Raw genomic sequence first — 12,691 nt, 5'->3', positions numbered from 1 at the left:
GACGATGAGTGGCCTCAGATGGATCTGTGGGAGCAGTGCAAGTGCATCAAACAGAATATAGTACGGACGATGAGTGGCCTCAGATGGATCTGTGGGAGCAGTGCAAGTGCATCAAACAGAATATAGTACGGACGATGAGTGGCCTCAGATTGACGTGTGGGAGCAGTGCAAGTGCATCAAACAGAATATAGTATGGACGATGAGTGGCCTCAGATGGATCTGTGGGAGCAATGCAAGCGCATCAAACAGAATATAGTATGGACGATGAGTGGCCTCAGATGGATCTGTGGGAGCAGTGCAAGCGCATCAAACAGGATATAGTATGGACGATGAGTGGCCTCGGATGGATCTGTGGGAGCAGTGCAAGTGCATCAAACAGAATATAGTATGCACGATGAGTGGGACCAATGAATTACAAAAGCTCATACCTTCCTATTAAAATGTTGCTTGTTTATGTTTGTTTGTGAATTTAATAAAAATGTAATCATTTTTGTATTTGTTTGAAGAATGTTTGTTTCTGTGTATTTTGTGCATTGTTTTGTGGTTCAAATGATCAAAGATGCTTAGGCAAGGGTCGCCGGCTTCCACTAATGACTCAGTGTGTGTCTCCAGATTTCAGTGATGATGCAGGGGCCCATCGAAGTCAGAAGGTTAAGGACCACTTGTCTAGGGTCAAAAGCCTGAGTTAACAATGTTGGTCAGTCACAGCTTAAAGTGGAGGGCACTGACTCATAGACAAAGGATTTGTCTTGAACCTGATGATCACCTCTTACTCATCCTCATTGATCGCAGTAGGTGAACTAGATCAGGTCCCCTCCTCCCTTGTTCAGACGGACCCCTAGCTGGGTGAGTTCATCTCTCATTTCAAAATCAACATGCAGCACTTATAAGAGAACACTCTCCACAAACCTAGCCTACTCTGACCCTTCTCCGGCAGCACTTGTAGGAGACTTGTGGGTGAACACCAGATTCTATGTCATACCCAACCTATTCCATTCTTCTACAGCTCTAGTAAAAGACTCATAGGTGAACATCTCAGGCAAATACAACAAAACTGGGACTGCCGACTGAGCGGATCACAGCCCCTAAGTGACTGTTCCTAGAGATCGACCAGGGCTAGTTTGTCCCATGTGTGGGTGGAAACTTCACAGGTTTGTGTGCAAAAAACCTGATTGTTCACAGGGGCAAGGGCACCTTGTTCTGGAAGGGCATGGCTGCTGACTACATTTGACCGGGAGTGACCTGTCAAATTATTGATAGTTTAGAGATCACTAGTATACCGTATGCTGTCAGACTCTTCAAGGTGGAAAAGAAACCTTCTTTAGGCAGCTGCAGCTAGATCTGACCCTGGGAACAAACCAAACTTTAAGCAACTTGTTTTCCCCTGGTTGTCCTGGTAGATCATTAGAAGATCCTCCATTAGGTGAATCTGTTCTCATACCCCAATAGAATAGAAAAATCTGGTTCACATATTGGAGTAGTCAAGGCTTATTTCAGGAGGTAATAGGAGTTGAGCTCAACAAAAGTTATTGCAAGGATAACTAGATGAATCCATGTTACTGGGAGATAACTTTTCTGAGTTTTGTTTTAACCTATCAGCGCATTCTGTGAGTTTTAGTCTTGGTTCATTTGAATTCAGCTAATTGGGCCAATACACCTGATAACAATGTTATGTAAAGCAAAGTCTAGGCAGGAAAAGTGGTGTGGTGATGCCATGTTAGTGATGCTTGCGGGCACGTTACTTTAGCGACTAGTCCTTCTGCCTCTGCCCTGTAGCCTAGTAATGCTTCATTTATTTCATTTGTTTTCTTTTAGAAAGTGGGCACATTCGTGGTGCTGTTTTATTTGTTTTTATCTTGTTGTTCTTAGCTTAGGAACATATTCATATTTTCAGCACAAAGTTTTCTCGTTCTGTACTTTTTCTAAGAGTGAGAAGAGATAGGATTGTCGGCACAAGTGGTACACTGCGTCTCTAACATTTCACAGAAGCACACGTGGTTTCACACAGGACACTTTCTCAGAACATTAGCTGTTTTATTATAAAACATTGCTCTGTCCCCAACACGTTAGAGGGAGGTTCCAGCCAGACGACTGCCACTGTATGCTGATTTACTTGCTACAGCTGTTTGCTGAGACTACCGGTTTACTGACCTATATGGGGAAGGGGTCACCATAGGCAACAGGGTTCTTCATATTTCAGGTACGGGGATGATGTCTTCGGGGGGGGCGTGGTGCTGAAGAGTGGATTAGAGCTTATCCTTACATTAGTAGCATAGGTAGGAATCACACACTTGCAACGTGACAGTATGGTGGGACTTTTCTTGTGTTTCATGTTCCTTGTCACCATTTTATTCTTAGTATGTGTTATCATCCTCGCTATTGCAGTTCATGCCTTTTTATCCAGGACACAGCTGATTCAATAAATCTTTATTGAACCATTTCCTGCCTTTGTTTGTCTGTGCATGTGTGAGCTGAATGTAACTGAGAGAAAAGGATGAGATCTGACCCACCACGATTTCCCTGAGAAGTCACAGTGTCATGCGTCCGGCTGCCACAAGTCACCCCATGCTCACGGGCATAGGTGAGGCTCTGTTAGCTAACCAGACTGGGCCGACAGCTGTCACATGGTGTGGGATCGAACTCAGGTCTCCACTATTCAGGTGAAGCTGGCGCCTCAAATCCAGCAGCCTGGTTGGTAAAATGAGAACCAAGGCGACAGCGGTGTCCATGTGGACATGAAGCCACCTGATCACCTTACGTATGAGAGTAATTTTACACAGCATACTTCATGTCCTGCTAGAACTGTTACTTTTAAAAAGAATAAATATTTATGGATAGGGAGGGCAGGTAGAACTGGAAATACCATATAAATAATGTCCTAGCAAACTGTGTAGTCAAAGGTTTATAGATCCTAGAATATGAATCTCTATACAATAAACCATCTGATGGATGAAAAGCAAACACTGTAGGGTTGGTCAAAAGTCCCTTGCACAATATTCACTTGATAACGTACATTTAATTTGAGCATACTAGCACACACAGAATGCTTTCTTATGCAGGAGGCCTGTCTACAGAGTCACCTGATAAGTGTTATAAGTGACAGTATTAAGTTGCTACTGATGCAATATTTGATTCTGGTGGGTTATAGGGATCCCCCATGGTGGTTCTCCGTTAGACTTAGACATAAGTGACTACTGCCCAAAGACTGGGTCTTGGCACTACCAGTGATTGGTGGCAGCTGACTATAGTAGTGTGTGATAAGCCTTTAAACATGACCCCCTGATGCAGACTGGCCTCTGGCTCTTCCTTGCAAATCTGTGCAGTATTTCATGACTAGGATTTGGGTTCCTCTGTGTGTAAGTAGCCCTAAAAGTGTAGGGTGCTTCATAGGGTTACCATTAGTGTTGGGGTGGGAATGTCTGGTGCACGGTGTCCATTTGTGTTCCCTTGCCCTGAGTGCCTAACTGTGACCATCTGGAATCCCAGTCAGGGTTTTATCATGTACAGTGGTGGTGGCAGTGTACAGAGTTTTGTGAATCAGCAGTCGCTGGGATAGCGCAGTGGTGTGGGAAGAATGTAAATAATCAGTTGTGTTACATATTGGATTCCTTTACATTTTCTCTGACTCCCCTCCACTGGCCAGCCTCAAGACAACCACACAGAACTGAAACAGACGTATTGTTCATGTGTCATTGAGTAGCACTGCAGCCCCGCTTACATCAACATGTCATCCTAGCGTTCCACTAGCAGTAGTTTTAAAAAAACGTAGCCAATGCTCCATAATCCACAGCAAATAGTTGTCGTCGGGACTCTCTGGCTCTCTGCTCTGAAGAGTCTCCTCAGCCCAGTGGGTTCCTCCCTGCGCAGAAGGCTGTCTCTGGCTGTTTAACAGATATCAAGCGCCACTGCACAGCGTTAGGTGGATTTGTAAAGCACACTGTCACCCACGAGGGGATCCTGGCCAGGGTGTGTGTGTTTGGGGGGTAGTTTTTCCACTTCATAATAACACTGCGTTTTGCTAAGAGCAATGCCAAGTCTATACATTTCATACTTTTCATTTTTAGAACATGGACAAAGGCCTGGTATATGGAATTATGGATGTCACAGCCACTAACTTGGGATACCATATTAACTATTAATTAATTAAATAATTAAAAATAGGATGGTAGTGAGCTACAGGGCCACATAATGAGACCAAAATTGGCATTATCCTTAAAACAACTAGAGGAGGCACCAGGCAAAATTATTTTGGGTGTTGTGTAGCCCATGTTCAATACATTAAGTCTAATGCATTTAGGGGTTGATATTTTGGATGGTTAGATGAGTATCTTGTTCCATTCCATGTCATTCAAGGGTCAAGCAAAGCTTAGATCAGGACCCATCCAAGTGTCCTATGAAGGCGCTATATAGCTATCTAATCGATACACATCCAAATGTCATATGATTGCAAGAGTCCCCTGCTGCCCTCCTGGAACGCGATTCTGGTAGCTTGCCTGCGTCTGGATAGACAAGCGAGAATCAGGGACACAGATGTTATCCCCCGTCCCGCTGACTCCCCACTGCGTCTGTTTGGTCAGATACTGTCTCTGCTGTGGCTAACATTCCTGCTGCCCCTGTGGAGCTGCTCCCGGCGGTTCAAACCTGATTTACCTGTGTGCTGTCTGAATGGTGCGGCTGAATGGCACACCTGACCTCGGCGAGTGAGGAATGTGATAGTGATGGTTGCACATGCGTGCTTGGGAAGGTGCAATCAATTGTTGCGGGGTGATTGCTGAGTTCTGCGCTTGAAGCACCATCACACTACCTCCCCAAGAAGCACGTGACTGCTGGCCAACCCTACTGCTGGGAGTCAAGAGCTGAAGGTGTTCTACTTGATCCAATTTGCAGAGCCATGGGAGGATGTACCCATGGGCATCAGAGGCAAACAACCCCTGGCCTCGTAGCCAAGGCCCAGTAGCCCGTTTGTTCTGAGCCCACTCTTGTGAATGAGCTCTGACGATCAGTGAAGCGTTAGCTGCATTCCTCCTCACCTGTGCTGCTCCTTATATTACCCTTTCCCTCTAGTATTGTTTATGAAGCCAGTTTCACTCACCCAACACAAACCGGGCTGTGGAGTATTTAAAGACCTTGAATACCAACTCCCTCCATGCAACTTTGGAACCACAGACAAGAGTGCTTGTAGTCTGTTACACCCTTGTTGTCAAATAGTATTGACTTGTCACATTGGTGTCCCTCTGTCTCTCACATTAAAATACATCATTTTAATTAGAACGTGAACCCTCACCCACCCTCAGCTGGAACGCTTCGTTATAGTGTTCCTTCTCATCCCATAACACCGTTATTATGGCGTGGGCTACAACTCTCCGAAGGCGTGAGCTCTGGAGAATGGACAACTTGTGTGTGCAATGGTATGGGTATGGGTATATGACTTCACTGACCTCTGGTCAGCGTTTGCATCGCTCCCCCGCTCCCCTGTTGCTGCTGCTGCCCTTCGCTCTCTGAGCCTGCCTGGCTCTGTGTGTTCGATGTCCTCATCCACCCACAGGCTCCCACCGCCCCTCATCCCGGTGGCCTAGTAGTGGCCTTTTGTCTCTCTCTCTGCTGCCTGCTGCCTTTCTGTGCCTTTTTGCCTTTCTTTCTGTTTTGTTCACTCTTTTTCTTTGTTTTTCCTCCTTACCTCTGATCCCAGAGTTTCCCCTGCCACCCCACCCCCTCCCAGCACCATGTTTTCCTGCCCTCCCGCTTCCCAGCTGAATGATCCATCCCAACTCCTTCCCCTTCTTAATGGCATCTGCTGTGTGGGCGCGCAGTATGCTGTGTGGGACTTGTAATACGCTGCATTCCACTGAGGTCTCCATCGAACCCCACACGAGCCGTATTGGTGCACTTTCTAGACTCCCTGACATAGTGAAAGGTATCAGCAGGTTCCTGTAAAAAGAGCACATGTGTGACTGGGCACCCGATATTCTTGGACAATGATCACACTGGAGGGGGGTCCTGGGCCCTCTTAGAAGCAAGGACTCTAAGTAAGCTACCTTGTGACCGTCTAGGCTATGAATGTGGCTAGACAGTATCGGAAGGACTTACTATTGTGATCCCTCCGGAGATGTCAGGGATGAAAACAGACAACAGAGATGACAACTGCATGTGAAAGCCGAGTAGTGGACAGTCCAGTGGGTTGATGGCCGTGCCGGCAGGTTGTTCCTTCCTTTAAATTTCCCTGTTTGATCCAACCCTAGAAATCGGCTCATGTGGCCCACGTTGCGGGTGGAGTTTCTTGGCTATCACACATCCCTTGCATGAGTATGGTATGTCAAATATAACAGGAGAGTGGACTTGGTGAATGGACACCAAGGCCTGATCTATGGGTGTCTCATAAACACTGTGATCATTCCAGGTTTAGTCTGTTTTTCTTTCTGGTCTCAACTTCCCCTTATCTTTACTGAAGTGTGAAGTTCTTAGGAAATCAGGGAAATGCTGATCTCATTACTGTGCCTGCAGTACAGGCTGACATGTTTTATTATATTCTGATGAGTCTCTTGGTCACCTGCGTTGATGCTGCCAGTGCATTATGGCCTCTTCCTGTGTAAGTCGCAATGTCTTTTATTGTTAGTAAACATGTGGACAAGGCAGACCCTTTTTGTGTTATATTACTTTAGCCTTTTACATGCTTTTCTGTTTCCGAGCCCTGTTTTACTTAGAAAACATGAGCTCAAATCAATGGTCAAATCCTATACAAACTCCAATACTTACCTATGAATTGGTTTTCATGCTAGCATCTCCAATACTTACCTATGAGTTGGTTTTCATGCTAGCATCTCCAATACTTACCTATGAATTGGTTTTCATGCTAGCATCTCCAATACTTACCTATGAATTGGTTTTCATGCTAGCATCTCCAATACTTACCTATGAATTGGTTTTCATGCTAGCATTCTCACCAGAGGTCACAACAGATCCAGCTCCTGCCAGTCGAGAGATGATTCCTGACTCCGGGATGTGTGCTGAAGGTAGGTTTGACCGATGCAGACATCCTCACTCCTTGGCAGAGCTCTGATAAGGAACAGTTACACTGACTGATCAAAGGTATGATGTGCAGTCCATCTCAAGGAACTTGTGAGTCAAGTTCTGATGTTTAACGCCTCAGTTCCATGTTAGCATTGTGTTTCTGAATAGCTCTGGGGTCTGGGCTGGACTGGCCGTGGCGGCATCAGGTGATTTTCCGGGGGCTGGAAGGGTGGGGGCCATTTTTGTTTTAGCAGTGGGTGCTGGTTTTGTTACCGGAGGCCGGTTTTGCAGTACCCCACCTCCCCCCACACCCCAAAGGGTAGTGTGACAAAGTTGAAGGGCTTTGGGTTCCCAGTCTGGCCCAGTTCAGAGCAGCAGCTCTTTATAGTGCTAGAAATATTCGATTTGTTTTTGCTGGCCGTGACTTGCCTACTTGCTCTTATGTTCACACTCGGTGTGGGTTCGGTTCATATTAAATGCACTAGACTGCGGATTTTAAAATAAACATTTTAATCTATATGTCCCTGTTTCTTAATTTTAAATGTGATATTCATAAAAGATTGTTTGATTTCCACTGCATCCCTGAAACTTGATAGTGACATGAAAACACTGCCTGTGCAAGACTGCTCAGCAGGTCTGTCAGAGCTCTGGTCCAACTGGCTTTCTAATCCAGTCCTGCTGCCCTGAAATTCTTGCATCAAAGGGTTAGAAATCCAACCCTTGCAGCTCTGGAGACCACCCTCAGAATTCATGTCAGGTGATGGAAGGCTACTGCGTCTGATCGTGGCCACTGTACCCTAATCAAGAGAACCAAGCTACTGGGCAATCTCAGGAGGAAAATCTGCAACATATCCCTCCTACCGGAGACCCCAATGCGAAAGAACAAACATGTTAAAAAACATAGCAGCCTCTTGGCCGCAGTCCTGCTTCAGATGCTGAATGAGTTTGGCTTCTCAGCGTCCCTCTTCCTGACACCTAATTGGAAGTCATGGTAACCTTCATACTGTAGCGGCCAAAAACAGAAGAGACAGGTTTTTACCAGCCCAGGTCATCACTAAATCCAGACATCAAGTTTGTAACCAAAATGGTATCAGAGACATTGGATGGATGTATGAGGGTTTGTATGACTCTGGCCAGGCAGGTATCGTGGGAGGTGGAGTACGGTAGGATAGCATCAGATGTGTGCGTTCATGAGGCTCGACTCGGAGAAAGCATCCAACCACGCAGTGTCCCTTCATACAGGCTGTGCTCATACAGATGAATTCCATCCAGAGTTAACCAGACTTGTGAGCAAGATGCATCCCCCGCACGCTTATGGGCGATGGAGTTCTCTCGGGCTGAATGGCACTGAGCAGAGGAGGGAGGTAAGGATGGCCTTACTCTCCTTTCAGTATTTGTTTTTCAAATCTTTTTTATTTTGATCATTACAACATTTCAAACTGATGCAGTACATTGGGTGCACATTATGAGTTTGTAAATATTCGTTAACAAGTGTTCTTGGGGGAAGGGAGAAGGGAGAAGGACCTGGGCTTCTGAGGTGTCTGGTAAAGATAAGTGGTAATACTTTTTTGGCATTTCTTGGCTACATATAGCAGTTTGTATTCTCTCATTTCCTTAATGTTGTACATAGGTAGTAGTTCTGTTTCGGATGGTTTGCGTATATTGTGCTTATTCTGTGTCGACAGCCTGGTGTGTTGACTAGAAGGTGCGTTACTGTAGGATGCTGGCCTGGTTTGTAGTGGGTAGCTATGGTACTTACACCTTATACCAGGTCCAGTTATCCCTTATTAGTGAAATGTAGTCAGTGTCTAGAAGCCAGGCTCTCTAGGGCTAGCTGTAGCTGAGCAGCCAAGGCTTATCTAGGAGACATGCAAAGCTCATCCAATACCACTGTAGTCACACAGTAATCACACACATGAAAGAAAATACTCAGTGTTACAAAAATAAAGGTACTTTATTTTAGTGGCACAAATGCCAAAAATACCATAGAGACTATACTCCCTTAGGAGGTAAGTAATACACAAATGATATACACTATCATGCAGAAATACCTATAAAAACAGTTAGAAACAGTTCAAATAGTGAAAATCACAATAGTTAGAAATGGGCCGAGGGGGAACACAAACCATTAACTAAGAAAGTGGAATGCGAAAGTAATTTTCCCACGTAGAGGGGTGCTGGGAGTATTGGAAAACACCAAAGGTAAGTAATAGAACCCACCCAAGAGCCCGGGAAAGCAGGAGTAAATCACAGTAATGTTCCTAGGACACACAAGAACACGAGAAAGAAGATTATGCAAGAACCAGCAGAAAGTGCAAGACACCAACAATGGAGTCTTGGACCTGAAGAATTGTGGAAGAAGGGGACCAAGTCCAAGAAGCACAGAAGAGTCCAGGGAGAACAGGAGCCCCTGCTAACCTCAACGAAGGTGCAAAAGAAGAACCGCCAGTGAAGAACATCAGTCAGTACTGCACCCAAGAAGATGGATGCGGGTTCCTGGTTGGTGCAGATGATGTCCCACGCTGGATGGATAATTGCAGTCTGGTTTGCGTCACTGGATTCCGCCAACAAGGCTTGTCAATTGCAAAGCTCGCAGTTAGCAGAAAATAGTGCTGCCCGGGACCAGGAAGGACCTGGTGGACTCAGAGGGGGCTCTCAGCAACTCAGAGAGCCCACAGAAGACCAGGCAGCACACACAGAGGTCCCACAGCACAGGGACAAAGATGGTGCAAAGGGAGCCCCATGCAGCACTACATCAAAGGTTCCCACACCTCCAGAGAACTACGCAGGAAGCTGTGCGTCGCAGAAAAGAGTGCTGGGGGCCAGAGCTGCATGGTGCACAAAGAACTTAGCGGAAGGATGCCAACAAGCCTTGGCAACTGCAAAACACTTGGTGCACGGGGAACTGTCTTTCGTGGGGAGGCAAGCTCTTACCTCCATCAGAATTGGACAGTTGGACGTCAGGACTGTCGGTACCACTTCAGTCCACCACCTGTAATGCAGGATCCACGCAACTCATCAGGAGAGGGGTCCCACACAGCCTGTCATTGATGCAGAGAGGTGCCTGCTGAAGCAGGGGAGTGACTCCTTCACCCCAAGGGAGATTCCTTAGTTCTTCTGGTGCAGGCTGAAGACATGCTGTCCTCTGAGGATGCATGACCGGGAAACAGTTGAAGTTGCTGGCAGGAGCTGAAGATACAGGGGGTCATTCTGACCCCGGCGGTCTTAGACCGCCGGGGCCAGGGTCGGCGGGAGCACCGCCGACAGGCCGGCGGTGCCCCGAAGGGCATTCTGACCGCGGCGGTAAAGCCGCGGTCAGACCGGCAACACTGGCGGTCTCCCGCCAGTGTACCGCCGCCCTATTGAATCCTCCAAGGCGGCGCAGCTAGCTGCGCCGCCGAGGGGATTCCAACCCCCCCTACCGCCATCCAGTTCCCGGCGGTCCGCCCGCCGGGAACCGGATGGCGGTAGGGGGGGTCGCGGGGCCCCTGGGGGCCCCTGCAGTGCCCATGCCACTGGCATGGGCACTGCAGGGGCCCCCGTAAGAGGGCCCCTACAAGTATTTCACTGTCTGCTTGGCAGACAGTGAAATACGCGACGGGTGCAACAGCACCCGTCGCACCTTCCCACTCCGCCGGCTCGATTACGAGCCGGCATCCTCGTGGGAAGGGAGTTTTTCCCTGGGCTGGCGGGCGGTCTTTTGGCGACCGCCCGCCAGCCCAGGGAAAAACTTAGAATACCCTCCGCGGTCTTTCGACCGCGGAGCGGTATTTCGGAGGGGGAAGTCTGGCGGGCGGCCTCCGCCGCCCGCCAGACTTAGAATGACCCCCACAATGTCGCAGAAGTTGTGTTTGCTTCTTTGTAGCAATTTGTAGAGTTCCTGGAGGGTCCAGATGCAGTTTCTTCAGTAAGAAGGTGAAGTAAAGGATGCAGAGGATTCCTGCGGGATTCATGCAATCGAATCTGAAGAACCACCCAAGAGGGAGACCCTAAATTGCTCTGAACGGGGATTGGTCAGCTACACAGGTAAGCACCTATCAGGGGAGGGCTCTGACATCACCTGCTGGCACTGACCACTCAGGTGCCCTTCAAAGCATTTTCAGAGGCTCGGGAAGGCTACCCCCCAAGCCTGGAACACCTGTTTCCAAAGGTAGAGGGTGTAACACCCCTCTCCCAAAGGAAATGCTTTGTTCTGCCTTTCTGAGCTTGAGCTGCTTAAGCAACAGGATGGCAGAAACCTGTCTGAGAGGTGACAGCAGCTGGGGCTGCCTGGAAAACCTCAGAAGGCAGTAATGGCAATACTGGAGGTCATCTAAAGAGCCCCCAGAGTGCAGGGAATCATACAACCAATGCTTGTAAAAGCATTGGGGTATGATTCCAACATGTTTGATACTAAACATGCCTATGTTCAGAGTTACCATTATGTAGCTGGACATAAGTAATGACCTATTTCCAGGTCACGGGTAAAATGGTGTCCCCGCACTCACAAAGTCCGGGAAAATGGTCCAGGAGGTCGTAGGGGCACCTCTGCTAGTGCAGGGGTGCCATCACACATAGGTATTCTGCACTGTGCCCTCAGAGCTGGAGGGCCTGCTATACGGGTGACTTATAAGTGGCATGGCACAGTGTAAATGGCAGTGAAAGGGAGCATGCACCTTTTCATGCAGGCTGCAATGGCAGTCCTGCAGAAGCCTTTGCATGGGCTCCCAATGGGTGACAAAAGAAATGCTGCAGCCCATAGGGATCCCCCGGAACCTCAATGCCCTGGGTACCTAGGTACCATATTATAGGGACTTATAAGGGGGCACCAGTATGCCAATTTTAGGTGAACTACTGGGTTACCAGTATGCAATGACAAAATTTAGCGACGAGAGAGCATAATCACTGGGGTCCTGGTTAGCAGAATCCCAGTGAACACAGTCAAGCACACTGACATCAGGGAGAAAATGGGGGTAACCATGGCAAACAGAAGGTACTTTTCTACAGTTACTGTCCGGTTACTGTGATGGTGCCTGGGTGTGAGTGTGATACCTAACTCACTAATCCGCCCTGATTTTGATTGATGTTGTGTGGCGTGGTATGTTGCACTGCTATGCATGACATGATTTTCCAAGTTGGACTATGAGGGTTTGTATAATTAGTGTGTGTGCCACTCATAGTAGAATGTGTTCCTGTGGTGTGTTGCATGGTTGTCAGGTGTTCTTGGTTTTAATGGCATGCATTGTAATTCAGGGGGGGTGGATGTCGTTTTTGGCTTCGGTCCCAACCAGGTAAGTGTCCCAGTGCCTCGCCCCATTATTGTCACGCCCCTGTCGCAGTACCTGAGCCTCGGCTCCAGCCCATTGCAATACGTTTCTTAGCCATTTTTTGATATCTGTAGTGGCTGGTGCTTTCCATTGCATTGCTATTAGACGTTTAAAGAAGAAGAAAGCCAGGTCTATGAATCTATGTAATTGTTTATCACCCTTCTTTTTGGTGTGAATGCCTAATAGGCAGGATTCCGGAGTAGTGTGCAGTTGGTGACCTGTGAGTTCCTCCGTTAGTGTAACTATTTCGTGCCAGGCCCTTCGTATGGACGGGTATGTCCATACCATTTACCCGTATGTCCTAAGTGTGCCTTCCCTGAAATCCTCTGTGGTATGGTATATTTGAATGCCTAGGTATTTGAAGGTAACATGACACC

Source organism: Pleurodeles waltl, chromosome 4_1, assembly GCF_031143425.1.
Source record: "Pleurodeles waltl isolate 20211129_DDA chromosome 4_1, aPleWal1.hap1.20221129, whole genome shotgun sequence".
Classification (NCBI taxonomy): Eukaryota; Metazoa; Chordata; class Amphibia; order Caudata; family Salamandridae; genus Pleurodeles; species Pleurodeles waltl.
This window is presented reverse-complemented; position numbering follows the sequence as displayed.